Source organism: Trachypithecus francoisi, unplaced genomic scaffold, assembly GCF_009764315.1.
Source record: "Trachypithecus francoisi isolate TF-2019V2 unplaced genomic scaffold, Tfra_2.0 Lachesis_group11, whole genome shotgun sequence".
NCBI classification, from domain to species: Eukaryota; Metazoa; Chordata; class Mammalia; order Primates; family Cercopithecidae; genus Trachypithecus; species Trachypithecus francoisi.
In genome coordinates, this window is record NW_022681456.1 from 41,075,918 (window position 1) to 41,103,824 (window position 27,907).

A 27,907-nucleotide genomic window follows, 5' to 3' on the forward strand; every position below is an offset into this window, starting at 1 on the left:
TCCCGAGTAGCTGGGACTACAGGCGCCCGCCACCTCGCAAGGCTAGGTTTTTTTTTTTTTTTTTTTTGTATTTTTAGTAGAGACGGGGTTTCACCGTGTTAGCCAGGATGGTCTCGATTTCCTGACCTCGTGATCCGCCCGTCTCGGCCTCCCAAAGTGCTGGGATTACAGGCTTGAGCCACCGCGCCCGGCCAGTATGCACTTTAAATTGAAGTTCCCAGCTGGGCGCAGAGGCTCACGTCTATACTCCCAGCACTTTGGGAGACCAATGCAGGAGGATCACTTGAGATCAGGAGTTTGAGACCAGCCTGGCCAACCTGGTGAAACCCTGTCTCTACTAAAAATACAAAAATTCGCCTCATGTGGTGGTGGTTGCCTGCAATCCCAGTTACTCAGGAGGCTGAGGCAGGAGAATTGCTTGAGCCTGGGAGGTGGAGGTGCAGTGAGCCGAGATCACGCCACTGCACTCTAGCCTGGGTGACAGAGTGAGACTCTGTCTCAAAAATAAATAAAAATAAATAAATAAATAAATAAATAAATAAATAAATTGCAGGTCCCCAGAATAGAGGTGTAGTTTTCAGCTGAGGTTTGGGAGCTAGGTCCGCAGACTTGTGGTTTGTTGTGCTGGGCCTGGGTGGACTCAAAGCCACCGAAAGCGGAAAGAATGGTGGCTTGAGAGACAAACAAACCTGGATTACATCCTGGCGTGACCACTAACTTGGAGGTTTGAGGTAACTTTCCATCATTCATTGAGCCTCAGCTTCCTCAGCTGAGGAGTGGAAATAATAACAACTGTAATATGTGTCAAGTGTGTTACATAAGTGGGAGCCCCCCAAAAAATGATGAATATTTGGGCATCCGGACATAAGTCCAGTTATCCAGATAATAATTTCCTGCAGGGCTGAGAAGATCGATTTAGAAGGTCAATAGGAAAATCACTTAGAAAGAGTCAGAAGACAGGAGAGGGGAGCTTCTGTTAAAAGTTGCCCAGGCTCTGGGTAAGGGGCAGATTTCTGCTGTAAAATAGGCCAAATCCTCAGCCAAATATGGGAGCGCAAGTCAATTTAAGTTTTTGCCTTATGTTTTTATGTTTTGCCTTATGACCCTAAGTAGCATCAGCAGCACCTGGAAACTGGTTAGAAATACAGACCATCAGGCCCCATGACTAAATCAGAATCTGAATTTTACCAAGACACCTGGGTGATTCACTTGGCCATCAAAGTTGAGAGAGTACTGACGTACCGGAACTAAGACATACCAGACTGAATTTTCTTTCAAATAAAATCTGCTTAAGTTCAATATGCCAGGAGTCCTGAATTCTCTCCTGGCTTTCCAGGGTCTGAGGCAGAGTAATCTTCCTGTCCACGTCCCCAACTCTTAAGGCCACTGACTTGTCAATGTTACATTAGCCCTCATGGGAAATAAGGGTCCTTTGCTGGGAACCTGAGGCTCGCTTTCTTTGGAAACCTAGAGTTCCATGGAGATGGGACCAGGTTCTCACAGAAGAATCTTTTATCTGCAGCTTTAAAATCATCTATTTTTCCTGCCACTTCCCTGTAAGATTGCCCAGCTCCTGTCTAGCCAATTTTCTCAATCTTCCTGAAGCATCTACCTCTCATTTATTTGTTCCACATCTTTTGCTTGGGTACCTTCCCACACTGCCCCAGTTATCCAAATTTGTCCAAACCTTCATCCTTCTTTAAACCAGTGGTTCTGAACCTTCGCTAGATGTTAAAATCATCTAGGTCCAATCTGCTGATGAGATTTTTGAAAAAGAAAGAAAGAAAAACAACAAACAACAAAAAACAATGCTCTGGCCTTACTTTTGACCAATTCTAAATATTTAGGGGTAGTTTCCACGCATTAGAATGTTTTTAAAGCTTCCTAGTTTATTCCAACATGTAGACAAGGGTGAGAACCACTACCTTCAGCTTTTGGCATTTTCTTTACTTCTAATCTGTCTACAGTTTTGCAATGCACAAGAAAACTTAACTATGTTTATTTTATGCTGTTCTCTTATTTGTCAATCATCCCTCCAAATTAATTGTTAGCCCTTACCACTGGTGCTGGGGGAAGGCTCCTATAGGCTTATGAAAGACAATTGTCATGTGGAAACGTGTTTTATAAGGTGGGCTACTCTGCATCTCTTCCCAGCTCTACCTTTAGTGAAATTACGTTGACAGCTTGGAAGTGGTTGTGCTGGGAGTATTTACCACACAGAAAGTTGGCATGTACATCAGGGTGTTTTAAATTTATTTATTTGTTCCATAATAACCAATCTTTGGCAAACTAGAAATTTTAAAAATTTATAAACTTTGAGGAATATCCACAAAAAATCAGATTTTAAGGTGAAATAGAAACATTTTTCTTGAAATAAAAAACAAAACGAAGAGGCTCACTCTTACTGCTTCATTTAGCATTGGTACTGAGGATCCTAGACAGTGCAATAGAATAAGAAAAAATAAAAGTAGGCTGGCACGGTGGCGCATGCCTGTCATCCAGCACTTTGGGAGGTTGAGGCAGACTGATCACACATGCCCAAGAGTTTGAGACCAGCCTGGCCAACATGGCGAAACTCTGTCTCTACTAAATACAAAAAAATTAGCTGGGCATGGTGGCACATGCCTGTGGTCCCAGCTACTTGGGAGGCTGAAGTGCGATCATGGTTTGGACCCAGGAGGTGGAGATTGCAGTGAGCAGAGATCATGTCACTGCATTCCACAGACTCTGTCTCAAAAAAAGAAAAAAGAAAAAAGGGAAGTATACATATTGGAGTGAAGTAAGTAAATCTTTCATTATTCCCAGATGACATACAATTATATATGTTGAAAATCTATGCAAATTATTTGTATATAGACTATTAGAATTAATACGTAAGCAAAAATTTCTTTTTAATTAATTAATTGATTAATTTTTTTTCCAGAGAGCCAGCTGTTAAATATTTACCAGCCTACCACTGCTCTTCTCTTTTTAATTTTCCCATATTGAGCCCAGTGCTAGAACTGGGGTAGATATTTAATAGGTTATTACTGGGGCAGCAGTTTTCAGGGCAAGATTTGTTGAGCCTAGAATGAAAAGGAAGGTAGAGACAGGGATAGCGAGGGAGGGAGGCAAGACTGTGTAGAAGAGAAGGGTGCTGAGGGAAAGGGTGGTGTGGGCTCAAGGGAGAAGCTGATACAGATGTGCTTTAACAAGCAGTTATTTTAGGGAACATCTTGTCAGCAGAGAGTCCAGGTGCCACCCATGATGAAACTTGAACAGAGACTTCATAGAAGAATATATGTCAGTGACCAATAATGATGCTCAACATCATGGTTCTCAGGAAAATTAAACCCACAATGAGAGGCCATTTCACTCCCAGCAAATGACTAAAATCAAAAGACTGATGAGGCCAAATGTTAGAAAGAATGTGAAGTAACTGGGACTCCCATACATTGCTGGTGCGGGTGTAAAATGAAACAAACTCTTTCAAAACATCTTTGTCAGTTTCTTACAATGTTAGATGTGTATTTATAATATTATCCAGGATTTCTGTTCCTAGGTATTTACTCTGGTGAACTGAGAACTTATGTCTGCGAAAAGACTTGTGCAATGATGGCAGCCTTGTTTATAACAAATATAAATCAGAAACAACCCAAATGTCTATCAACAGGAGTATGAATAAACACATCATGGTATATTCATAAAAGAGGATACTAATCAGCAATAAACTTAAAAGGATAAAATTACTGATATATACAATAACTCAGTTAAATCTCAAAAACATTATGGTGAGCTGGACACAAAACAGTACATACTGGATGATCCACTTATGTGAAGTTCAAAAATAGGCTAAACTAAACTACAATGATAGTAACCAAAATGGTGGGGTTTTTTTTCTGATAGGAGAGAAGAGTATGAATTAGTTGGAAAAGGAGACGAGGGAGTTTTCTGGGTGATGGAAATACTGTATATCTTTTTTGAGTAATGGTTACACGTTTGTATACAATGATCAAAGCTCACAGCATTGAACCCTCCAGATCTGTGTGTTTTATCTTACGTGAATTACACGGAAAAAAAAAAACAGACATAGATACTGTATCAGTTGTCTATTGTTCATAACAAATTACTCCAAAACTTAAAGTTTAAGTCAGCAAATATTCATCATCTCACACAGTTTCTGAGCATCAGAGATTCAAGAAGAGTTTAGCTAGGTGGCTCTGGCTCACGAAGTTGCAGTCAAGCTCTCAGCCAGGACTGCAATCCAAAGACTTGATAGGAGCTGAATGATTTACTTCCAAGCTCACTTGCACGGCTGTTGGAAGGAGGTTTCATCTTTCTACCACATGGGCTCTCAATGACTGCTGCAGGGTGAGTGCTCCTAGAGACAGAAGAATCAAGGCAGAAGCCATAATCTCTCACAACTAAGCAAGGCATCTGTCACTTCTGGAGTCTTGCACTGGCCATGCAGACCAATCCCACTACAATGTGGAAGGGGACTACACAAGGGTGTAGCCAGGAGGTGAGGATCATTGAGGGCCATCTTCAGATCTGGGCCCCTTATATATATATATTGTACGAAACACTTAAGCAGTGCCTGGCACATAGCAGCAGTCCAACGAATATCAGTGGTCATTACGTGGTGTCCCAGACATATTGGAAGAAAGGTCACACCACATGCATGAATCTTGAGTATGAGCAGGTCTCAGTAAAATCAGTTTTAGCTGAGTGAGGTGCGGAAGGCAGGGAAGAGCACACCTTTCACTACGTATATAGGTGCTGAGGATTTAGTTTGCCAAGAAAAGAACAAAGCAGTAAAAACTTTGGCCATGCAGGGAAGAGGAGAACTGGGCAAAGGGTTGACATGAAGCAGAGACAATGCATGATATTTGGGGGATAGGAAGATTTGAGCATATTTACTAGCTATCATGATACTTTCTTGGTTCTCCTCTTCCTTCTCTGAACTTTCTGGGACTTCTTGACTGGCTCATTCTTCTTGCATCCTGGAATGACCTTCTCCCCTCCATCTAACACCCATCAACACTACCTCTTCTTAGCAGAGGCTCCTTCTTTGCCCTCATAGTGCATCCTTTGTACATGTGTCTTAGCTCTTATTTTATTTCGGTTGACTTTATTGCTAGTCGTTCACCTCTATCTCTGACACTGTATTTTGAGTTTCCTGAGAACAAGGACTGTGGCTTATCTGTTTTCATACTTTCCGCAGTGTCTTTTACATAGTAGGTACTCTATAAATGTTGGTTGACATGTGGCATGTGGCAGTGATTTGAATTGTGTCCTCTAGCCCAAAATATATAAAGCCTCATATTATCTCTATTAACCACCCAATTAATTAGCAACCCCCAATAGGAAAGAATGACTCACCCTCTTCACATACACATTTCATTTCATTTTTGAAGCCCATGACCAAGTGGGTGTAAGGCAGTCTTCATAACTTTGTCCATGACAGTGACAATGGATACTGAAATTGAAAAGAGCACAGAGGAACCGATTACCTCAATAGACAAAGAAGAAGCCTGGTTCAAAAGGAGAATATCCCAGACAGCTGTGGGCAATTCAGCAGCTGAACCGAACATTCCACGGATTTTTGCTTACAGGTTCCAGTTCTTGCACTTTTCCTATTCATACATCCAAAGCAACGTGCTTCTAATACTCTCTAAGTCCCCTTTTTCATCGCTGTTTCTGGTCATTTCCTAATTAAAACTCCATCATAATATTCGATCTTTTTTTGTTGTTGTTGTTCTAGAAAGAGGATTTTACCTGAAGTAAATACATTTCTATTACACACTTGCAGTTAGTAATTTGATATCCTTGTCTGCTTCAAGGACCATCTGAGTCTCAGGTACTTCTGTTAAGGTGTGGGTCCAGTCATGGACAGGTATCATATGGTACAGCTTTAAGAGCTACAGGGGTTTTCTAGGTTAGAAGAAAAAACCATAATGATCTCACTCTCAGAAGCACAATTAGGCTAAGCATCCCAGCAGAGCCCACCAACAGGACACAATTCAGTATTTGCTGGCCCTAATCTGTCTCATCACTGAGGTCCATGTCCTGGGACTCAAACCAGCCCAATTTGTGAGTCAATCTTGACCTAAGTCAGATGTACAGGGCTATGGGCTCTACCCATGGGTGGACTCTGGAATTAGTCTTGGCTGCTTCTCCTGGACGTATCCATCTGCCCTGAGTCAAGCCCTTTCCCCAAAACCAGCAGGGCATTTTACTGGCGTCATTTAACATGAGTGAGAAACTAGGTATGAGGGTGGGACTTTGTGCTACTGTTTTCTCAGTTAGTCCTTTAGTTGGGTCCAGTGAAGTGTGGGGAGAAGCAATGTGATTTGTTTAATAATAATATCCCCAAATCTGAAATCAAGCTACTCCTAGATTATTTTTCTTGGTTCCATTTCTTATTAGCTATTTGGTCATGGGCACATTACACAATGTCTTTTCCCATTTGGGAAATGGGGGAAATAATACTTGTGTTACAAGTTTGTTTCAATAATTAAATGAGCAGAAGGTGTGAAAGCTTTAGCATGTAGTAAGTGCCCAATAATGTTATTTCTGTTTCCATCTTCCCTTAGACTGGAGTTCTGCCTTTCCGGCCCAATGAGTTTATTTCGAGCATCAGCCCAAAGATTCTATACTCTGCTGTGATGTCCACACACCAACCTAGTTCCTTGGAAGTGACATCAGTTCAAATCAAACACAAGGTTATTGTGTTCCTTTGGATTTGCCATACTGGATTGGTGGTTGCTTCCCTTGGAGTACAACTTGGCAGCTGATTCAGTTTTCCCTGTCTTGACCTTACCTGTTCACAGACCTTCCCATCCCTATATCTGATGCCAGTAACACAGAGGTAAGCAGAGTGGAATAGTGTTTAAGTGCATAGGCTTTCACACTGGACAACCTGAGTTTAAATCCCATTGCTATTACTTCCCTGCTGTGTTACCTTAGGCAAGCTACTTAACTTCCCTAAAGCTTCAGTCCTTTTCCAAGACAATGGAGAGGATCACATGAGATCATACATATGAAGCTCTTAGCAAACTACTTGGTACATAAGGAATGCTCAGTTAATATTGGCTATGATTTTATGCTTTGCAGCTGAACCTAATCATGCAAGGATGCTATGCACTAATCATTAAGTAATGTTTGTGTCTTGAATACCATTCACCAGTCAGTAGTTGGCATCAGGCCACAACTGTTCTTGCCAAATTAGGCAGTTCCAGTTTTTGTGTGATGAACTTTGGGTAAAAGAGACTGAGTGGTTCATTAGCCACAGGTGTATTTGATCATATTTTTATTTGCTTTATCTTATTTATTCACAAGTAGCCTCAGAATCTGGGTCTGAAAGAGGGAGAAAATGATTCTTCACTCACCTATGTGTATTCCTGAGCCACAAGGAGAAACTGAGTCTAGAAGAAATGAGGCTACACCTATAATCCAACTGAGAATCTCTAAAGGCCTGAGCCAATAAGAGGTATATGAGAATAAAAGTCCCCATGAATTCCAAGCCCTAGAGTGTCCTGCATATAGCAAACCCAGAAACGCTACATTTATCAGCGAACACACGGAGGCCTCTATGACTTGGAGTCTTGTACTCGGAGCCATCACAGCATTACTGAAATCCTACAACATTCACTTCTGTTGTGCATACCATTCAGGCCCCAGGGAGATACTTCTCCAAATCAGTTGACCTATGTCCTAAGAACAAGAACAAAAAGCTACATCCACATGCCATGAAGATTTGTGGATTGTGCTTCTGCTAATGTGGAAGTCAGAAACCGCTTAAGAAGATAGGGAGCATTTGAATGACAGGCACATTTAGATAAAGAAAATAAAAACAAATTACTTTAATTTGTCTAATTCTTCCTTTGTAAAGCAGGTGTGCAGAAAGATATTGGTTCTTTACATTGGTAACTAAATGTACATTGCCCTGCGGAATTGTGATTAGTTTAAGTTTTATAAACATATTTAATGACATTTAATTACTTTTTAAGAAAATAAAACATAAGCTTTATTTAATAATCTTTATTCATATTTGTGATACCTCTTAATTATAATTCATATTTCTCTTTTCGTGTTATGAAATAATTTGAATGTTTGAGAAGAAAAATAACTTTGAAAACAAAAAATGATTTTTATATTTTAGGTTTGCTTTATTTTATATTTTTAATTAAAGTATACTCAAACTTTGAATATTTTGGACATAATCACATTTTAATTTTTGATACTTTAGATCATCATTATCAATAGAATCAAACTTGTGATTTACTTAAATAAAAGCAAAGAAATACATTTTAAGAAATGCATATGAAATACTTTTTGAATTATATATGTTTTTACTTAATTCTTCACCCAAACTTTGGAAGCCTATCAATTGAATACCCAGACATGTACAATATTAATTAATTCAGTCATCTTTGATACTTTATAGATTTTCAAATGTACAAAAACAATAGCTTTTATATTTAAAACAATTTGTCATTAGGAAGATATACTAGCTTAGGAAGGGGATAGAATATATTTTATTGGGCAGTCTGTATGCTTCTGTTATAACTTTAAAATATTTAGACATAAGGCATGTAGGCCTCCTTCTGCACTCCTGACTTGGGCCCTGAAGAATTGGGAACAGCCTGCCAGGGGTACATTCATAGTCCTCTCATTTAAGATTGAGGAGGAAGAAACAGAAAAAATTGAAGGCGGTCATGATCATTTGAAAACCAACCAACCAATCAACCACCCAACCACTGAACCAACCACTCACCCAACCACTGACCCACCCACCCACCCATGCAACCAACCACTGAACCAACCAAAGACAGAGAGCATATACCAGCAGGGAACAACTACTGCATCTGTTTCTGGCTCCTCATACAACGGGCTTTACAACTTAAACATGGTCAGTCTGCACTCTGAATGCATTACCCATACATTTTAGGCAAATCTGTACTTTTCAAAATTTTATTTTTGAAAAGAAAGGTACAGTCTACAGAATCTTTCATTCCTGATTCGATCATGTTCAACCCATTGGCCACCTGCTATTGTTGAAGTGAAATTCAGTTGCGATATACGTAATTCAAAAAGTCAATATCCAGGTATTTTTACCTTTTTAGAATCTAAAGACCCAGTCTCTAGGTAACAGTTAGAGAGGACCCAGAGACCCAGTGCTCCAATCAAGAAATATTGACCAGAAACTCAGAAGGGTGAGTTTCTCATCTTATGTTTCCCCACTGACTCAATGAAAAATGTTACCTGGATACTACTGAAATTCCAAGTAACTACATGCTGCACCACTAAGGACAGCAATTGCTTTTCTTCCAGAATAATCAGGTTGTCATCAAAGTGGAAGGCTGCTGAAATGGACAGCAAGCAACACGCACACATACACAATATCACCTATTTTGTTCAGAAAGACATAGGTCTGGGTTTGGGGTTCAGAAAGACCTATGCCAACACATTATTAGGTTTTTAAAAATATTCTATGGATCAATGAATAGAGAGAGAATTTATTCTTCTTGAGGAGTAGATATTTAAGAAATTAGTAAGGATTAGGAAACTTTTAAAAACATCTCTTTGGACTTACTTTATAAGGTTCTATGACACAATGAAATCATTGTTCTGTATAGGAGTCTAATCTCCTTGGGAGTGACATTTTACTACCTGGTTCTATTGCTTTGTACCTGAGTGTGTATTAAGTCTGATATCTACATACAAGCCACAGGGACAAATGGGTTCCTTTTGTAAATACTCCCTGCCACAGTCTACATTTGTAATCAGACGATCAATATGGTTAACATGTGCCAACTTCACTGGAGAAGGGTGAGTGAGCCTGGTTGAGATCCATGATACTGGAGAAATAATGTGAAGAAGCTGTATGAATGGGGTCCATTGTTTGTCTGTATTTTAAATGTTCTCATTTTCCACAACATTTTATGGAGAGCTCTTAAGAGGCCTTTATTGATAGAGATAATCATTAAATGTCAGTTTAAAAAGAGGCGTTGTTGATGTAAATGTAATCCAATCTGCTTTTGCACCGGGCCTTTTTATCCTTGTGTACTGAGGAGTACTTTGCCAACCCAATCCTGTCACCAAAATCCAAGATGTAATTCATAGAGGCTTGGAGAACCCCTTTCTAGATTTAAATTTAGAGGCATGGGATATTTATTAGATTAAATAATTTATGTTAAAAAGTTGACATAAATTTGGCACAAGACTTTCTTTCTCTGTGACAACTAGACCCCGAATATTTACTCATTAAGTGATCATGCGTTGAGCATCTACTCTACACCAGGTGCAGTGCTCTGTAATGCGATAAAAAAGCTAATGTCCTCACCTTCAAAAGACAGAAATAGACATGCAAATAAGTTGATGACAATGCAGGGTGACAAGTGCAATGTAAGGAACCTGTGCAAGCTAACCAGTTTGAATAGAGCATTGATTCTCAGAACCTGATCCCAGCAGAATCAGCCTTATCTGGGAACTTGTTAGAAAGGCAAATTCTCACTGCAATAAATGAATAAATAAATAAATAAAATGACATGCATGTAAGGTAATGCATGTATCAATTAGCTTGATGTAGCCATTCCATAATGTGTACATATATTAAAACATTGTGTTGTACACCATAAATAGATAAAATTTTTGTCTGTTTTAAACAAATAATTTTTTTTTAAAAAAGGAAACAAAATAATGTGAATACTAATAGTAAAAACATCAGCAAGTCCCTTAAGAAACAAAAAACAAACAAAAGAAAACTTGGTATGCAACAAGATTAAAAAAAAAAAAAAGTAGAAACAAAACAAAACAAAACAAAAAACCCCAGAAAACAAAATAAGAAAGAAATACAATTTCTCAGGCCCCAGAGCTACTGAATTCTATACTCAGGGGGTGAACCCTGCAATCTCTGCCTTAACAAGCCCTCCAGCTGGTTCTGATGCCTGCTCAAGTCTGAAAACTGCTGGCCTGAAGCAGTGATTGTCAAACTCTGGTGCAGATTAGAATCACCTGGGGAGCACTTAAAACTCCCAGGGCTCAGGCCATATCCTAGACCAATTAAATAAAAATCACTGGGGGTAGATGAAGCGATGATGTCTGCACCAGTTTTTAAAGGTCAAATAAGATATTTCCAGGAAGACACAGTAAGAAGGCATTTCTGGCAGAGGGAAGAGTCCACAAAGTCACAGAAGCATGAAACAGCTCTGTATTTTGGAGGTAAAATCAACACTATTACTGAAGCATACAATTTAAAGGGGTGGTCAGGCGTGGAGGCTCAAGCCTGTAATCACAGCACTTTGGGGGGGGGGGCAAGGCAGGCGGATCACTTGAGATCAGGAGTTCGAGACCAGCCTGGCCAACATGGCGAAACTCCGTCTCCACTAAAAATACAAAAAACAATTAGCCAGGCGTGGTGGCGCATGCTTGTAATCCCAGCTACTCTGGAGGCTGAGGCGGGAGAATCGCTTGACCCCAGGCAGCGGAGGTTGTAGTGAGGTGAGATTGCGCCACTGCACTTCAGCCTGGGCGACAGACTCCGTCTCATTAAAAAAAAAAAAAAAGTTTAAAGGGAACAGTAGACAGAGGTCAGTTCACAAGGAGCCTCCAGGCTGCTACTACGTGGAAGATGAATTGAATCTTACTTATAAATACATTTTGTCTGTTTTTTATTGGAAAACTGGCGTGGGTTCCATTTTGCTACCTACCCATCTTGCGTCCTGGTGTTGACTTTCCTATCAAAACCATTCCTCTAAGCTGAGGCTGTTTATAATTAAGATCAGTGATTATCTAGCACTCGACAAAACTCAGCCACTGCTGCTCTGAGCGGAAGGAGAGACAGACTTGGTAGCAGATAACTCAGAAAAGAGGATCTGAGACAAAGCAAAGGAGCTACAGAAAAGGAAATGGTTGCTTTAGCCTTTTATTCCAACCCCCCTCCCCCAGCTGAATCAGGGAGCGACTCTGGAATAAGTGCATCTGCCCTTTAAGAAATCAAAGCCAGACTCAGGAAGTGGGTGGGAAGCCTCCTAAAGAGCCTCAGCTGCCGCGTGCCTTCTGTCTGCTGTGGGCCCAGCAGCTGCACAGACCCCTCTTGTTGGGAGACAAGACAGGGCTCTTTCTCTCCCGTGACCTCAACCTCATCTCCAATGCTGGGGCAGAGAGACACTGAAATTCTTCCTGTGACTGAACACATGAGAATGTGACAGTTATTTGGGGTAACAGGTTTCCTGTGGGTCCTGTGTTCAACAAGGACTATTGTGTGAAGAGTATGCATTCGTTCCAGTGTCAGGGGAGAGGAAAAGAATGAGGAGGAGGTAGGCACGTTCCATTGTTTGATTTGCATAATACAAATATTTCCAGAGGGCAAAGATGGGCAGAAGCTTTAAGCCACAGCCATCTTCCATCTTGACAGAGGGAACCATGGTAGTTGAACAAAACGCCTAGCGCCCTCTGCCCACCTCTCCTCCCTTCCACCTCCCCTTGAACATTTTTAGGTTTTCAAGTGTAATAAAGAAGTCTACTGTTCCAGTTTGATTCAAGGTCTGCTCTAACTGGGTGTTCACATTCATAGCCTGCTGACCAGATCGGAGGTAGTTTAATAAACAAAGCAACTATAAATCAGCTATGAAGATGGTGAACACCCTGGCCTGGACCAACTTTATGAGGTTGAAGTCTCTACTTTTGCTAACCCATGAAATGGGGAGAAATTGGGGATGCATATGTTTTGGACAGATGAGTCGGCAAGTTGAGCCTGAGATTGTGGTGAGCAGTTTAGGCACAACTTCAAGGTCAGCCTCATTTGAAACGGGAGGGAAGGGAGTTCTCTCCTGAGGGAATTTGTTAAGGAGCGCATCACTGGTTTCTGAATTGAGCTCTGTCGGCCATCTTAGCATCATCTCACACCTGCACACATCATATCGTGATACACTTGGGAGAAAGGGCCAGGTCAATTTCCTCCTGGTGGGTGATTTGGTTTTCCTCTTCAGCGAATGTTTAATGTTTCTCTTTTGGCTTGCATGTGGAAGCCTTACTCTATGCTAAGCTATGATAAGCACTTTACATGGCAATATGATAACATAGTCCTGTAACCACGGGCTTTAGAATCACTCTGCCATGTTCAAATCTCAGCTTCAATCATGAAATATACCCAGGGAAGAAACCTGCATGCATACCCACTGAATCTAAAAGCTGAAAAAAGTCTCTATGCTACATGAAACAAAAACAAAAACAAAAAAATCTAAACTTTATCCCTTTGGACAAGTCACCTAATCCAGTCAAACCTGAGTTTTCTTAAATACTAAATAGGAATAGTAATAACAGTACAGGTACTTGTTGGATTGGGTAAATATGAGGGTTCATAAATTTATTCATATAACATCCTTACACATAGTATGTACTCAATAATGCTACATACTTTTACTATGAACCATCCTTTTCACAACCTTAGGAAGTATATACTCCTCTCCCTATATGCAAAACAAAAGAGAAATTTAGACACTTTAAGATCTGCTTCAATGTCACAGAACTTGTACATGGGAGATTCAGGTTTCAGACTCAATTCTTGGGATGGAGTCCATGCTATTAAACATTACACTAGACAGCCTCTACTGAACAATGACTTTTTATTACTTGACTGTTTAAATTCACATCTCCTCTCCTTCTCAAAATGAGTACCAATTTGTCCCATGCATAATTTATTCTCAAGCCTTAACACTTGCTTTTCTGCCCTTGTTTGATTCCTTTTCTCAGTCTCCAATTTCACTGTTGGGTTTCTACATTGTACTCACAACATTTTTGAGTACTGCCTGTTATAAACTAGTCATTTTGCTTCCACATATTCATTCTTAAAGAGAAGACTGTTTCTTAAGAAAAAAGAGAATAAAGGAGGAACAGATTCTCAGATGTAATCATCATGGTGTGCAATGAATACCTGGGCACTTGCAGGGCCATTGCACTTTCAAATATTCCTTTTCTTGTCTGCATAACAAGGACTCAGCCACACTCTCCTAAAGACAGCTGGCTATAGTAGTCTGGGTGAAAAGCCTGACCAGTAGATCTGTGCTCCATACTGAACAGTGAGAGAACAAAAATGGTATATTTCAAGTTTCAGATATATGTGTGTGCATATGCATATAAATTACATATATTCATATATTTATGTGTGTATATATACATTCATGTAATCATGTTGGAGTATTAGAGAAGATTTAGCTAAGCTCTTGTAGGCTGGACCCACAAACCACAACCATAAACTGAAAAAGAATTCAGCTACCTAACAAACTATTGAATTGAAATAACTGAAATTGAATCATTTTTCTGGGACTGTTTAGGTGTAGATAATTTGGAAAGTCAATTATTGAAAGTCAACTACTGCCATATGCTTCTGATATCAAACAGGTTCACTTTAGACCTATAGATCAAATAGGTCCTTCACAACTGTGGCAGGAATGGTTGTATAATATATGTGTAAATTTTTGTCAACTGATATGCTGTTTTGTTTGAGTTTCCACTTAACCGCACTGCTGTGGTTTCTTGGGAGTAAGAGCTGTAATACACTCAGACTCCTTACACCCCCTCCAGGGGCATGGTATTTGGCATATGGTTTTTACTCAGTAAATGAAGAAGTGTAATGAACTGAAATGCTTTCTCCCTGTTTCCTAAGATGCTATTTAACTAGTTAAAAAGTTACAAGTTACAAAAGTCTTTTTAAAAGCCTTTTTAACTAGATAAAAAACACTTATTAACACCTTTTTATGTATAGGCCACTAGCATGTAAATGAAACTGGCGTAACAAGGTAAATGTGTATAAAATAAATGACAGAAAAGATAGAGTTCTGATGAGCTGTTTCAGTGATGCAGTAGATAACAAATGATGATTTTGGAGTATTTTTTGATTTCCCCAATTTAATAATTGATGTTATCAAGTATGTTCACAATGATTATTGTGTCCAAGATGTACCTTAGAAGAATGTAAAGAAGTGTTAGACAAAATATGGGTAACCTATCCCTGCCTTCAGGGAGCTTCTAGACTGATTGCACATAGGTCTGTATTTAAATAATTATCAAGCTACAGATCTTGTCTCTTGCCTGTGAACTGTAACCATATTCTAGAATCAGACATAGAATCACTTCCTGTGTTAGTCTTCACAAACAGAACTCGTATTGTCTGTACTGTGCTCTTTACTTTTTAACATTAGCCCTTCTAGGTTGCATCAAGAATTCAGGAAAATCACATAGGAGAAGGCCCAACATTTTCTGGGTTTTTAATGTGTAAACATACTTGATAACATCAGTTTTTAAACAGCTCCCCATTGATGCAAACTCAGCTACTTACTTACCCTTTCTCTAGCTGCTCTGCAGGACTCCATATTTTATGCGTGGGGGCAGTGATCACAAAGTTAGAAGGTACCAGGAATGGCATGCCCATTTACAGATGTACAATAGCCATTCAGCAATCACAGGTATATCACAGTGATCATTTCTGGAGGATAAACTGGGGAAATTGAAAATTCTACATTAGGGATCTAAAATACTCCAGAATCATCATTTGCTATCTACTGCATCACTGCAATAGCTCATCAGAAATCGATCTCTTCTGTGATTTATTTTATATATATTTACCTTGTGCCAGTTTCATTTACATGCTAGTGACCTATACATAAAAAGGTATAGTGCCTGTACCTAATAAATTTTATGACTGACTAAATTATTTGAAGACTACAGATATGCTACATCCACTTCTAACCCTTCTGAAGGAACAACTGTTAGGTTCTGAAACTATATACAGTATTTGCGTTAAGAGACTACGGTATAGGAAGTCCTGAAATGTACCACAGAGTATGAATAAGTTGTGAATTATATATTATGCTGAAGCTTAATGGGTACTGTAGCTGAGGGCAAGATATCTCATAACTAATTATATTCATTTTGCATTTAGCAGTACATTCAAAATACAGATATTAAAAATGTGGAAGATGAACTTCTGTTAAAATTACTCTCCCTAAGAGTTAAAATTACTCTCTTGCTATACTTTAGGCTACATTTTCAGGCTGCCAAAACACTTCATTTGATTTAAGAAAAAGTCTGTCCAACTGTTGTCAAGGATCATGTAACAACCAGTTGTTTTTTTTTTTTTTTTTTTCAGCCTTGTAATTGTACATTTTGTGTTTTGGTGACCCAGGCTCAGGCTACTTGAGAGAGATAGAATTAAAAGAGTTGATTTAAATAGGGAATGAAAAGGAGAATATGCATTCATACAGAGCTTTGGTATTTGGAGCCCTTTCACATACATTATCTCATTTAATCCTCCCAGATGCTCTACAGATAGAGGTACTATGATTATCCCTGATTTTCAGATGAGATTTTATTTGAAGAGAAGAAGTAATGGAGACTAGGATTCAAACATAGGTGTTCCGACTCCAAATCCTGGTATTTTTCTAGGATTCCAAAATCTTGAAAAAAGGAACGTATTTCTAAAATCCAGTATGTGCTGGGACAAATCTTTGTCAGACTACATTTGCAATCTGATTGTTGATGTCATAATGCCACTGTAGGTTTTTTTTTTTCTTAATGTGTCATGTGTATAAACCAGAATTCTAAGTCTGAGGTTCTCTAAAGGAACCTCACGTGTTTCAGATGTCAATAGGAATTAGATTCAAATGTCAATATTTGAATCTAAGGCATCAGGGAAACAGTATGGTATTTATTAGTAGCCTCAGAGTCTTCTTTCTAAGGCTAGAAGTAAGAAGTATTTTTAGTTCTGGACTTGATCTGCAATTTATCTTACAATGGGTCAACAGGGACAACCAGTTGTTGTGGACAAAGCAATGGAATTGCGACTTTAGTGAAGTTTGAAATACTTTTTCAATAGGAAGTGACTTAAGTTCACATAAGCTAATATTCAAATGGCATCTAAAATGTGCAGGACACTGTGGCGATGTTAAATGGAAGTGGGGAGGGACATACATCTTCTTTCGCACAGAACAATCCTGATTTATGCCAGTTGCCCTAGTGCCCTGTCTGCCTAGAGCCACTGACCTCTTCATTCTCAAAAATTACATGGTCAGCCTAGAAAGACTCTGTCAAGTCTCAAGGAGATTGTATTATAATGTAATGGGGTCCAGTAGAAGAGGGATATAAGAAAAGCGTGCCTATACATATAAAACAGGGCAGACGTTTCCAAGTGTTATATTTTAAAATAACATAAAGCAGGCTAGGTGCAGGGGCTCACATCTGTAATCCCAGCACTTTGAGACACTGAGGTGGGCGGATCTCTTGAGGTCCAGAAATCAAGACCAGCCTGGGCAACGTGGCAAAACCCCGTCTCTACCAAAAATACAAAAATGAGCCAGGTGTGGTGGTGCACAGGTGGTGCACAGGTACTCCGGGAGTACCTGTGTAGTCTCAGGTACTCTGGGGACTAAGAGAGAAGGATTGCTTGAGCCTGGGAGATGGAGGTTGCAGTGAGCTGCAACTGAACCACTGTACTGTAGCCTGGGTGACAAAGCAAGACCCTGTCTCAAAAAAATAAAAAATAAAAAAAAGACATAAACAAATGATTTGGAAATTTAGATAGAAAGATATATTTAGTAGGAGTTAATGAAGAAGGAAAATATCATCCTATGTCATTTTCAACAGTAATGATGAAAGTTATAAAAAATGCTGGGATATATACAGAATATATACTAGCACAGAGAACTCTTGTTTCACATGTCACTATCCTTGTTACAAGAGAATTGTAACTTGATCTACCACTCTGGGCAGAGTATCTGATTAAAGATAAAGTTACCTTTAACAACATTTGGAGCGACTGTTTGAATTGAGGCCTTAGGAAAAGATAAACCCCTCTTACCAGCGTCAGGGGTGCTATGTCCAAGACAAGTCCCTAATATTCCCTTTGTTAGTGTCCGGTTTAGAAATAGTCATGAGGTCAATTCTGGCCAACGAAATATCAAAGGAAGTCATCTTGGAGAGTTCCAGAAAAGTTTTTCCCAAGAAAGAGACACAGGGAGAGAAGGTACCAACTTTTCTTCTGCCTGATAAAATGTCTTTATGTCATAGCTGAAATGGTGACATGTATGAATCTGAGGATATAGACAAAACACAGAGAGGAGCAGAGGGAGGGGAATCGGAGACATGGAAACTTTATGGAAGAGCACTAACTGCAGAGAATTTATAGTGTCTTGATTATAAGTCTATTTTTGTATCTGATTCTGTCCCTGTTTCCTTTTGCAGAGTCCCATGTGGATGTCGGTGTGATGATTAGGATGCCTGATGCTTCTGAAACAAGAATACACTTTACAAAAATGCCCAGTCGAAAACACTTTTTACTTTCTATCTTGCGCTAAGAGTGCCTTTTTGGACCCCACGGCTTCATAATGGTAAGAACATAAATTTTAAGCTGGTTTCTACCGTGAACAGTCTTTATCTGATTATTTAAATCCTTCTACCTTGTGGTTACTTCCTATATTGAACTCTTAAATCTCCCACTAGTAGGAACCAGTTCACATCTTCCACCTATTTTATGGCTGTTGTAAGAGGAATTGTTTGTTGCTTTGCTAAGCTACTTCTTTTTAAGCGTCTGATGTCCGTTAGCGTGTGAATTACACTAGACCCTGTGGGTGATCAGAGAAAAGCAGTAAATAATGTCCTTTGACCTTAATAGAGTTGCCACACATATTTTGCTCAGACAGTTCAAGTTTGTGGGAGGTGTGCCAATGTAATTATTAATAACATCTCTTTTTATTCTCAAAAGTGTTCCAATTTGGATAATAAATTACATGGTTCCCTAGACCTTAGAGGCCTTAAATTCAGTTAGGGAGATGGGAGACCCAAACAGAAAAAGGCAACTAACCCAACAAAGCAATGTGTGATGAATACCAAATACATGCTCTGTGCTATCAGTGAATGGAGTCATATTTTAGGAGAGACTGCTAAGGCCTTCAGCGATCTGGCAAACTACCTGAAGATGAGACAAGATGGCTCTTGAGGAACATGTAGAGTTGAAGCCAGCAGTGAAGAAAGGAGATCATGTAATCAACCTTTCACTTGAGAGACTGCTAAAATCAAAGTAAAGCATAATTTTTCAACCTGAATAAGTATTGGCAAAAATGATTTCCTCCCCTCTTCTGAGCAAGCTGATACTACAGGCAAACCAGCTGGCAGCTTGAGCAGAAAGCTCATTTTGGCCCATTTCAATACATGGGTGTTTTCCAAATGTTCAATCTGGCCCCCCACCACATTAATGAGCCATTTGCCTTGCTGACATAATCACTACCCCGTGGCCATGAAGGGGAAGAAAGAAATGAGAGCTGGATGGGCTGAAACCTGTGCCCAGTAGAGGACCTCCCAGAGGGCAGCCTGGGCTTTAGTGACAGCTCCAAGATGTGGTGCTGCACACACCACCCACTTCCTGTTTGGCTGCATTTTAACCCAGCTCTTGGTCCAAGTGGGTACAGGCACACTGTGAGAAGGAACTGTTGAATGAAAACATGCTTAAATATACTAACTCCATTTCAAAAGCATTTTCAAAATATACTAACTTCATTTCAAAAGGGTGTCCATGGACTATAACTTATTATTCAAAATGTTCATAATGAACAGAGTTGTTTAACACTTTTAAATCTAACCTGTGAATGTCACCGCCACTTTGCCTTCTTTGAGCATCACACCATTGAGTTAATGGTATTATGAGCCTTCTTGTCCCAGAGTTTGATTACATCAAGTTTTTAGGTTTTTTTCTTTAAAGATTAGAACCTTTTATGCAAACAAAATCTTAGAAATAATGCTAATTTGTAAGTGATAAAGCATGCTAGTTACCAGCTCAATGTTTCCTCTCCCCTTCTTTCTTATTAACCAATCCCCAACTTTTATTTGGGACAGCAGTATGGTCAATTTAAAGCAATAAAAGCTAGATTCCCCACTTTTCTTTTATATCTGTAGTTATATTACAAAGAGCTAGCCAAAAGAAGATACAATATGAGATGTCCAGAACAGTTCTTCTGAGAGGTCTAAATCAAATGGCATGCACCTTTTTGCCCTTTCCCTTTCGCTCCTGGCTGCGTGAATTGTCAACATGAATGGCCCTAGCTCTGGCAGCCTTCTTGAAAACATGAAGATAGGGCTGGACTCTAAAGATATAGGAACAGAACGCCAAAAGGAATGTGGGTATCTAATAATTTAGTGGAACTATCATACCAGAGCTTGCATGGCCTACTTCTGGACTTGGTTATGTAGGAAAAAAAATTGTCTCAATTTCTCATGTTATGTATTTGAAGATTTCTGTGTTAGCACAAAAAGTAATTTTTACTGTTGATAAACTGATAAATGTCAATCTGTTGAATGTGAAACTGACAAATAGGAAACTTCTCTGGTTGAAGTAAAGGTCAATGGAGGCCAGATTTCCATCTACCATAGTATTTGAATTATAACACATTTATAAAGCAGTTTTGGGTTAATATGGTATTTCTAGAGGTACTAATAATTAAATGCAGGACCATCTGTAAACTATTTAATCTTATTAGAGTCACGACCCTTCGCATTGACTGTAAAATGTTATATAAGGTGAAATAGAAGAAACTGTAATTTCTTTCTCTATTATTTCAGAACAAGTGCTAGTAAATCTGGAGTGGTCTAATCCAGACCTTAATCAGCATTGAATAATATGCCTTTTTCTCAGTTTAAGTGGAAAAGACTGGTGCAAAATATAAAAAGGTTTCTTTGAGTATCTACTAATTGCTTGGCATTTTATCTATATTATACCATTTAACCATCACTACAAATCTATAACAGAGAGAGACCCTATATGTTGCCCATCTCCAGTAGGCCTCCAAACCTATATGTTGACCAACTCAAGGAGACACTGTTCACATTGAATACAGTAAGAGTGTCCTCTGGAGCGGTGCAATGTAGCACCTCTTAAATTAGAGGACATAACCTGTTTCTATTGTCCTGTGTTCCTTTCTTTACAGAAACAGCCAGCCTCAATTCTATAGCAGTTCTTATCATTCACAGAGCTGGATGGGCCTGACTGTTCCCTTTACCCAAGGCCTCAGCATGGTCATTTTGAAATGGGAATAGTCACCTTATTCCCCTCATGGGGCATGCGACAGGGGCGTGGCTTCTTCAGTGCCCATCTGCTTAAACCCTTAGTGGGTGCATGCAGACAGGCAGGTCCTAGGGAGCATTTTTGGGCTCCAACCCCACAGCAGCGTCTTGGGTTGAGTGTTTACAGTTCCTGAAGGCCCAGTGGGCATGGGTTACAGGGAACTCTTTCAGCTTTGCCATCTGTAGGCGGCTTATGTTAATCAGCTCAATTAGATCCTCTGCCTTATCGGAAGGACAGAGGTTTTCTGTATCCCAGGTTCTTGCCCTAGTGTACCAGAAAAATCGGATCACACGTGGGCTTGGAGGTTGAGCATAAGATTTTATTTGGTGATGAAGGTAGCTCCAGGTACGATAAATGGGATGCCAGAAGGGGGATGGAGTGGGAGGTGGTGTTCCCCTGGAGTCAGACTGCCCAGGGGCTGGAGTCTCCTCCAGTTGCCTGCTGCCATATTCTCCTCGGCGTATGCATCATTCCACCATCACTGGCCTGCTGGTGTCTGCTGACGTGTTCTTCTGCCCCTCTCGACATCCAACCACTTGTGTGTGTGTCCGCTCGGGTCTTGGGTTTTTATGGGCACAGGATGGGGGACGTGGCTGGCCAAAAGACAACTTTTTGAGTATGAAAACAGAAATGCCTGTCCTCATTTAGGTCTGTGGGCACAGGCCCAAGGGTGGAGCCCTCGCCAGGGACCCCGCCCTTCTTTACCCAGCACTTCCCTGCCCCCTCTCATATCAATTTGATCCAGGCTTGGCTTATCTGACCACTCATATCCTAGCCACAGTTGATTCAGTGATGTTCCTGACTAAGGACAGATCAATGACAGTACCCCCTGGGATGCCGCTAGAGTTAAGGGAAAGCTCTTTTGTTCCTCTTGGATCCTGAGTTGTAAAGAGCATATGATCCTGCAACTGCTAGTGGCCATCTGACTATTATGTATCAAGAGTTTGCCTGAAAATGGAGCTATAACATTAATTGAGCAACTGGATCCAGTCATGTTGAAGACTCCTTCAGTTACATGAGTCTATTAACATTTTGTTCTTTAAAAAAGGTAGTTTGATTCTATTTCTACCATTTGCTATCAAGGAGTTTCAACTAATGCAGGTAGCTATTACCACCTTCATGAGGCTCTGAGAAATTAAGTCACTTGGCTAAGCTGGGTCAGTAATTGATGAAACGGGATTCTAAAGTAGGGTAGTCTGGTACCCACATCCATCTTCTTTTCATTACACTATGCTGCCTCCCCAAACCAATGAAAATAAATTGATGGAAATCGTGATCTATCATTAGGCTTTCTAAAATATAATATTCCTACAAACAATTTCCCCATCCCAAATTTCATGCTAATTCCAACTGGTAAATTTATGAAGCAAACTCATTACTCTTTGTTAGAAAAATGTTTTCATATTTACAAAACTTTAAAGAATATTTCAATGAGGCTTGTCATTCTTTCTTGAATACCTACTATACAAGGGATTGGGATTAATTATTAACAAAGAAATTTAATAAAGAAACAAATGAAAATAGCAGTCTATACAGAGCATAGCACATTTTTAAGTCACTCTGTTCCAGAATGGGAGGTAGTAACACCATAAGACCAACATCAATAAAATGTCATGACAGAAAGGGGTGGTGTGCCATAGCACACCAGAAATAGGGGTAGTATTTCTAGGCAAGAGAAATCATATTGATTCTCTTGAGGATTGAACGTGAGGCAATGTGAACAGAAAGTTCTAGGGCAGTGCTGTTGAATAAAACTTTCTACAGTAATGAAAATGGTCTGCCAGGTGCAGTGGCTCATGCCCGTAATCCCAGCACTTTGGGAGGCTGAGGTGGGCAGATTGTTTGAGTCTGGGAGTTTCGGGAACAGCCTGGCCAACATGGTGAAACTTTGTCTTTACTAAAAATACAAAAATTAGCCAGGCATGGTGGCACATGCCTATGTTCCCAGCTACTCGGGAGGCTAAGGCTGGAGAATCAGTTGATCCTAGGAGGCAGAAGTTACAGTGAGCCAAGATTGTACCACTGCACTCCAGCCTAGGCAACAGAGGGAGGCTCTGTTTAAGAAAAAAAAAAAAAAAAAAAAAAAGTGTTCTATATCTTCTCTGTCTAGAAGGGGATCTTATCTTTCCAGTAGCTACATCTGGCTAGTATCTAACATACTAGGGAGTTAATGAGGTAGCTACTGGGCACCTGAAATGTAGCTAATTCTACTGAGGAACTGTATGACTAATATCTACCATATTGGCCAGTGCAGTTCTAGACAAATAGGCAAACAATACAAGAAAATATACAAGATGGGAAGAATGGAAAGCACGGGGTTTATATAAAAGATAAAGTAAGTTGTCTACTTCAGCTGGAATTGAGCTTATAAGGCAGTCAAATGAGAAATAATATTTGGTACAGTTGAGTGGATCCAGATTATGAAAGACTTTGACCATTGCTTTGGGACAATTGGAGCTTATAATGTCTCCTGAGCTAAGAAGTGTTATGTTCAATTCTATGCTATGGGAAGATTAAACAGGCAGGGGTAGCTATGAAGAACCAGAAAGGTTACAGAAGTAGAGATGCTACGTATGAGACCACAGTAAGAGTCCAGACAAGTTAATGAAAACCTGAATGAAGACAGTAACAAAGGAAATGTAGGGAAAAGACAGATATGAAACATATCTTAAAAGTAGAAACAAGAAAGTTAAGAACTAATTGGAAGAGTTGGAAAGCAAAGAAGAGAAATGCACTTTGGAGAACAAAAGATGAAAGAGAAATTATAAGACAAATAGATTTGGTAGTACAGCCATCTGATTTAGAAAGATATTCCGATTTTTGTTTTAGATCTTTTAGGCTTAAGGTGCTAATGTTAGAAATATAACTATACGATTAAAGAGAAATGTTAGAAAATGTGGTAGAAATGTAAGGACAATCCGCATATAAATTAGGGGTCTACAAACTATAGCCCTCAGGTCAAATCCAGCCAACTGCCCGTTTTCTAAATAAAGTTTTACTGGAACACAGCTTCTCTAATTTGCTTATATATTATCTATAGCCGTTTTCTAGTATAAAATGAAGAGCTGAGTAAATGCAACAGACTGTTAGGCACACGAAGCTGAAATTACTTACTATCTAGTACAGAACATATTTGCTGCCTCTGATATACACAATAGAAATCACCAGAACACATGAGATCCTAATAATTTTAATATAAGAAATTTTAGTATTCTATGGAGTTGAATAGAATACTCTGTTTACTCTTACCATTACATTGACACATCTATAACATACTAATTATATTCAGAATAAATATACGGAGTTCCTCTATGATCCTAAAATATCTCTTGGATCACCAAGACAAGATTATTCTCCACATAAAAATAATACTAAATATCATGTGTTTTTGTCTAGATATTTGGAAAGTGGTTCTCCTTTTATGATTTATATTTGATTTTCTATTAACTATAGTATTTTATTAACTAGAGTACTTCATTCTCTATGTATGCCAAGTGACATATATTTTAAGCCATATGAAATTCTTACTTTGTTAATGTTTCATCAGTTCATAGAAACTAAATTGCATCTGAAACATGTTTCATGTTCAAACTTGTGTGGTCAAAGAAGTATGGGCAGCTGTTTATATCTTACAGGGAGAATGTATTTAAGTATTAGTATTATCTTAGTCCATTGGGGCTCCTATTGTAAAATACCTGTACTTGGTGGCTTATAAATCACAGAAATTTATTTCTCCCAGTTTTTGAGGCCGAGAAGCCCAGAATCAAGGAATCAGCAGATTCGGTGTCTGGTGAGGTTCTGCTTTCTGGTTCACAGACTGCCATATTCTTGTTGCAACTTCACATGGCAGGAGGGTTGAGGGGTGCTCTCTGGGATCTCTTTTATAAGGTCACTAATCCCATCATGAGGTCTCCATTCCCATGACACCATCACATTGAGGGTTAGGATTCAACATATGAATTTGAAGGGACACAAACATTCAGTTTACAGCAAGTATAATTTAAAAAATGAAAGAAGGAAAGAAGGGGGCGAGAGAGAGAGAAAAAAAGAAATACAGGAAGAAACAAAGAAAAGATGGATGAAATAAGCGTGAACTTTGAGGTCAAACAGATTTAGTTTTAAAACGTTCTCCTATCACTAAAATATGTGTGAACTTGAACATGTTATTTAACCTTTCCAATGTCAACTTTTTTACAGCTAAACTGTAAATATCAACTATTCTGTAAGTTTGTTCTAAGCACAGTTTTTTCAAATAAAATACTATGTCCAGTTAAATTTTAATTTCATAAAAAGAAGAATTTTTAGTATAATTATGCCCCATGTATATTTGTCATTTATCTGAAATTCCTGTTGAACTGAGCATGGTAGGCTCAATAATAGCCTCAAATATGTCTGTGTCTAATCCCCAGAACCTATAAATGTTACTTTACATGGCCAAATGGACTTGTAGAAATGATTAAGCTAAGGAGCTTGCAATGGGGATATTATTCGAAATTGTCTGGTGGGCCCAAATGTGTCTTTATGAGATGGAAGTTGCAGGAGGAGTCATAGAAGATGATGTGATGATAGAAGCAGAGATTACAATGATACTCTTTGAAGATGGGGCAAGGGGCCATAAGCCAAAGAATGCAGGTGGTCCCTAGAAGCTGGAAAAGCCAAGGAGATGAATTCTCCTCTCAGCACCTCCTAAAAAAACCAGCACTGCAAATACCTCCCCTTGAGTCCAGTGAAACTGATTTTGGACTTCTGACCTCCAGAACTGTAAGAGAATAAAGTGTGTTGTGTTTAAGCCACTAAATTTGTGGAAATTTGTTATGGCAGCAATAGAAAACAATTATACTGAGACCTCCTGTATTCTTATTAGCTAAATCTGGCAACCTCGCTAATGATTAAATGCAGTAGGCTAGCACGAACTTCCCCTTAAACATGGCAGAGTGAACATGTGCATTTATCTTTGCTCCCTCCCAAACCCTCACCACAGTTAAATTAAAAGAATAAATAATCTATAAATCCATAACGAAGGGGGGAAATGAGAAAAAAACAAATTATAGCTGCCAATCTAATTTTAGAAACTGGAAGGGTAATAACTGATTTAAACTGTGACCATGATACTGATTAAAATAGGGAAAGAGCTGAAACTTTAGAAAAAAGATGATAAACCCAACAAGGAGTAGTTAATTCATATTGCAAAACTTGGAGCGGCTCAGACATTAGAAGCATTAGGTACTACAGCAGGCAATACTGAAAGCTTGTTGAAAATCTGCTTAAGAACCAATCAGTTACCAAATCCTTTCCTTTACCCCTAAACTTCAAGTGACTATTCCTTACTCACTCTGCAAGAGGTACAATGCTCATTTTCCGAATACCTTATAAGAGACTCTGGAGTCAGAGAGATGAGGCACAGGAGGGTAAATGTGATGTCCTCCCGTAAAATGGTGCAAGAATGAAGCATTACATGAAGGTTGATACACGGAAGAGTAAAAATGAACCTCCTTCTTTGAGAGTATTTCAAGATGCTAGACATGAAGATTATACTGCTTAGGTGGGAAATTAGAGCATCCTATCCAAGAAAAAGTATCTATAGATATTGAAAATTTGGTTTCCCAGAGCAAAATACTGGATCCCTGCCTGATTAGCCTGCTGTAAAATTGACAGGTTAAAATCCTCTTTCACACACAGAGTATGTCCAGGTAGCTATTTAGTCTCTCACAGATTCAGAGAGACAACAGATACCTCCAGAAGTTTGAGAGAAAAACATAAGGAACCAAACCAAATAAACAGAGAAAAAGGAAATCATAGAATACAGAAATAGTGCAGAAAGTAGAAAAAAATCTTTACAACATCATAATTAATGTCCTCAGAGAGAGAAAGAATGCTTTATAAAAATGCAATCATCAAAACAGGAATGAACATAGGAAATTTAAAATATGCTAGTTGAACTAAAACATTCAATTAAACATTTGCAAAACAAAATCGAGAAGATCTCCCAGAAAGTAAAACAGTGTAAGCATATGAAAACGTTAGGAAAGAAAAGAAAATCTGAGGATCAGTCCAAGAATATCCATGAGTTATGACAAGGATGAATCCTAGAGGGACCAGAAAAAACAGAGGGAAGGAATTTATCAAATAATTTTTTAAATGATGATCATGAGGCCTTACATAAAAGAACAAACAAAAACAAGATATACACCAAGCACATTATCATGACCATCTGGATCACCACAGCCCAAGATAAGATTCTAAAGGTATCCAGAGAGAAAAAAACAGGTCACATTAACTAGGTTGACCATCCATCATGGTTTGCCTGGGATGATCCCAATATATACTTGTTCTAGAATCATATTTGCCTTTTTATTTGTCTAGTATTTATCAGCTCTTATCAGCATGGTAGGCTCAATGATAGCCCCAAATACGTCTGTGTTTAATCAAATTACGATTATTAATTGCATTAAAATCATCCATGATGGTTTTATAGGCCTCTGTTTTGTAGTTGCAGCTGCTGCTGAAAGTTTCATCTAAAGCACATGAGATGCATTTGTAATAAGCAGTATACTCACTTTAATACATGGTTAAACCTGAACGACCATCAGCAATTAACCCATCTTTCTCTTCCTTGCCCTTTCTTTTTTAAATTTTTGTCTTTAATTTTTTTTTTTTTGAGACAAGGTCTTAATCTGTTGCCCAAGCTGGAGTGCAGTGGTATGATCGTAGCTGTCTGTAACCTCAAACTCCGGGGCTAAAGCCATCCTCCCGCCTCAACCTCCTGAGTAGCTAAGACTACAGGTATGCATCACCATGCCTGCTTTATTTTAT

General features: G+C 39.1%; 1 long non-coding RNA gene across 1 annotated transcript in view; it reads left to right on the plus strand.

Moving 5' to 3' along the window:
- Window positions 1-12,029: 12,029 nt before the first annotated feature.
- LOC117090992 overlaps window positions 12,030-27,907 on the plus strand; it is a 28,873-nt gene continuing 12,995 nt past the window's right edge. Inside the window, exons 1-2 of the long non-coding RNA XR_004440196.1 lie at window positions 12,030-12,302; window positions 18,223-18,368. This is a non-coding gene — a long non-coding RNA (uncharacterized LOC117090992). The remainder of the gene's footprint in view (window positions 12,303-18,222; window positions 18,369-27,907) is intronic.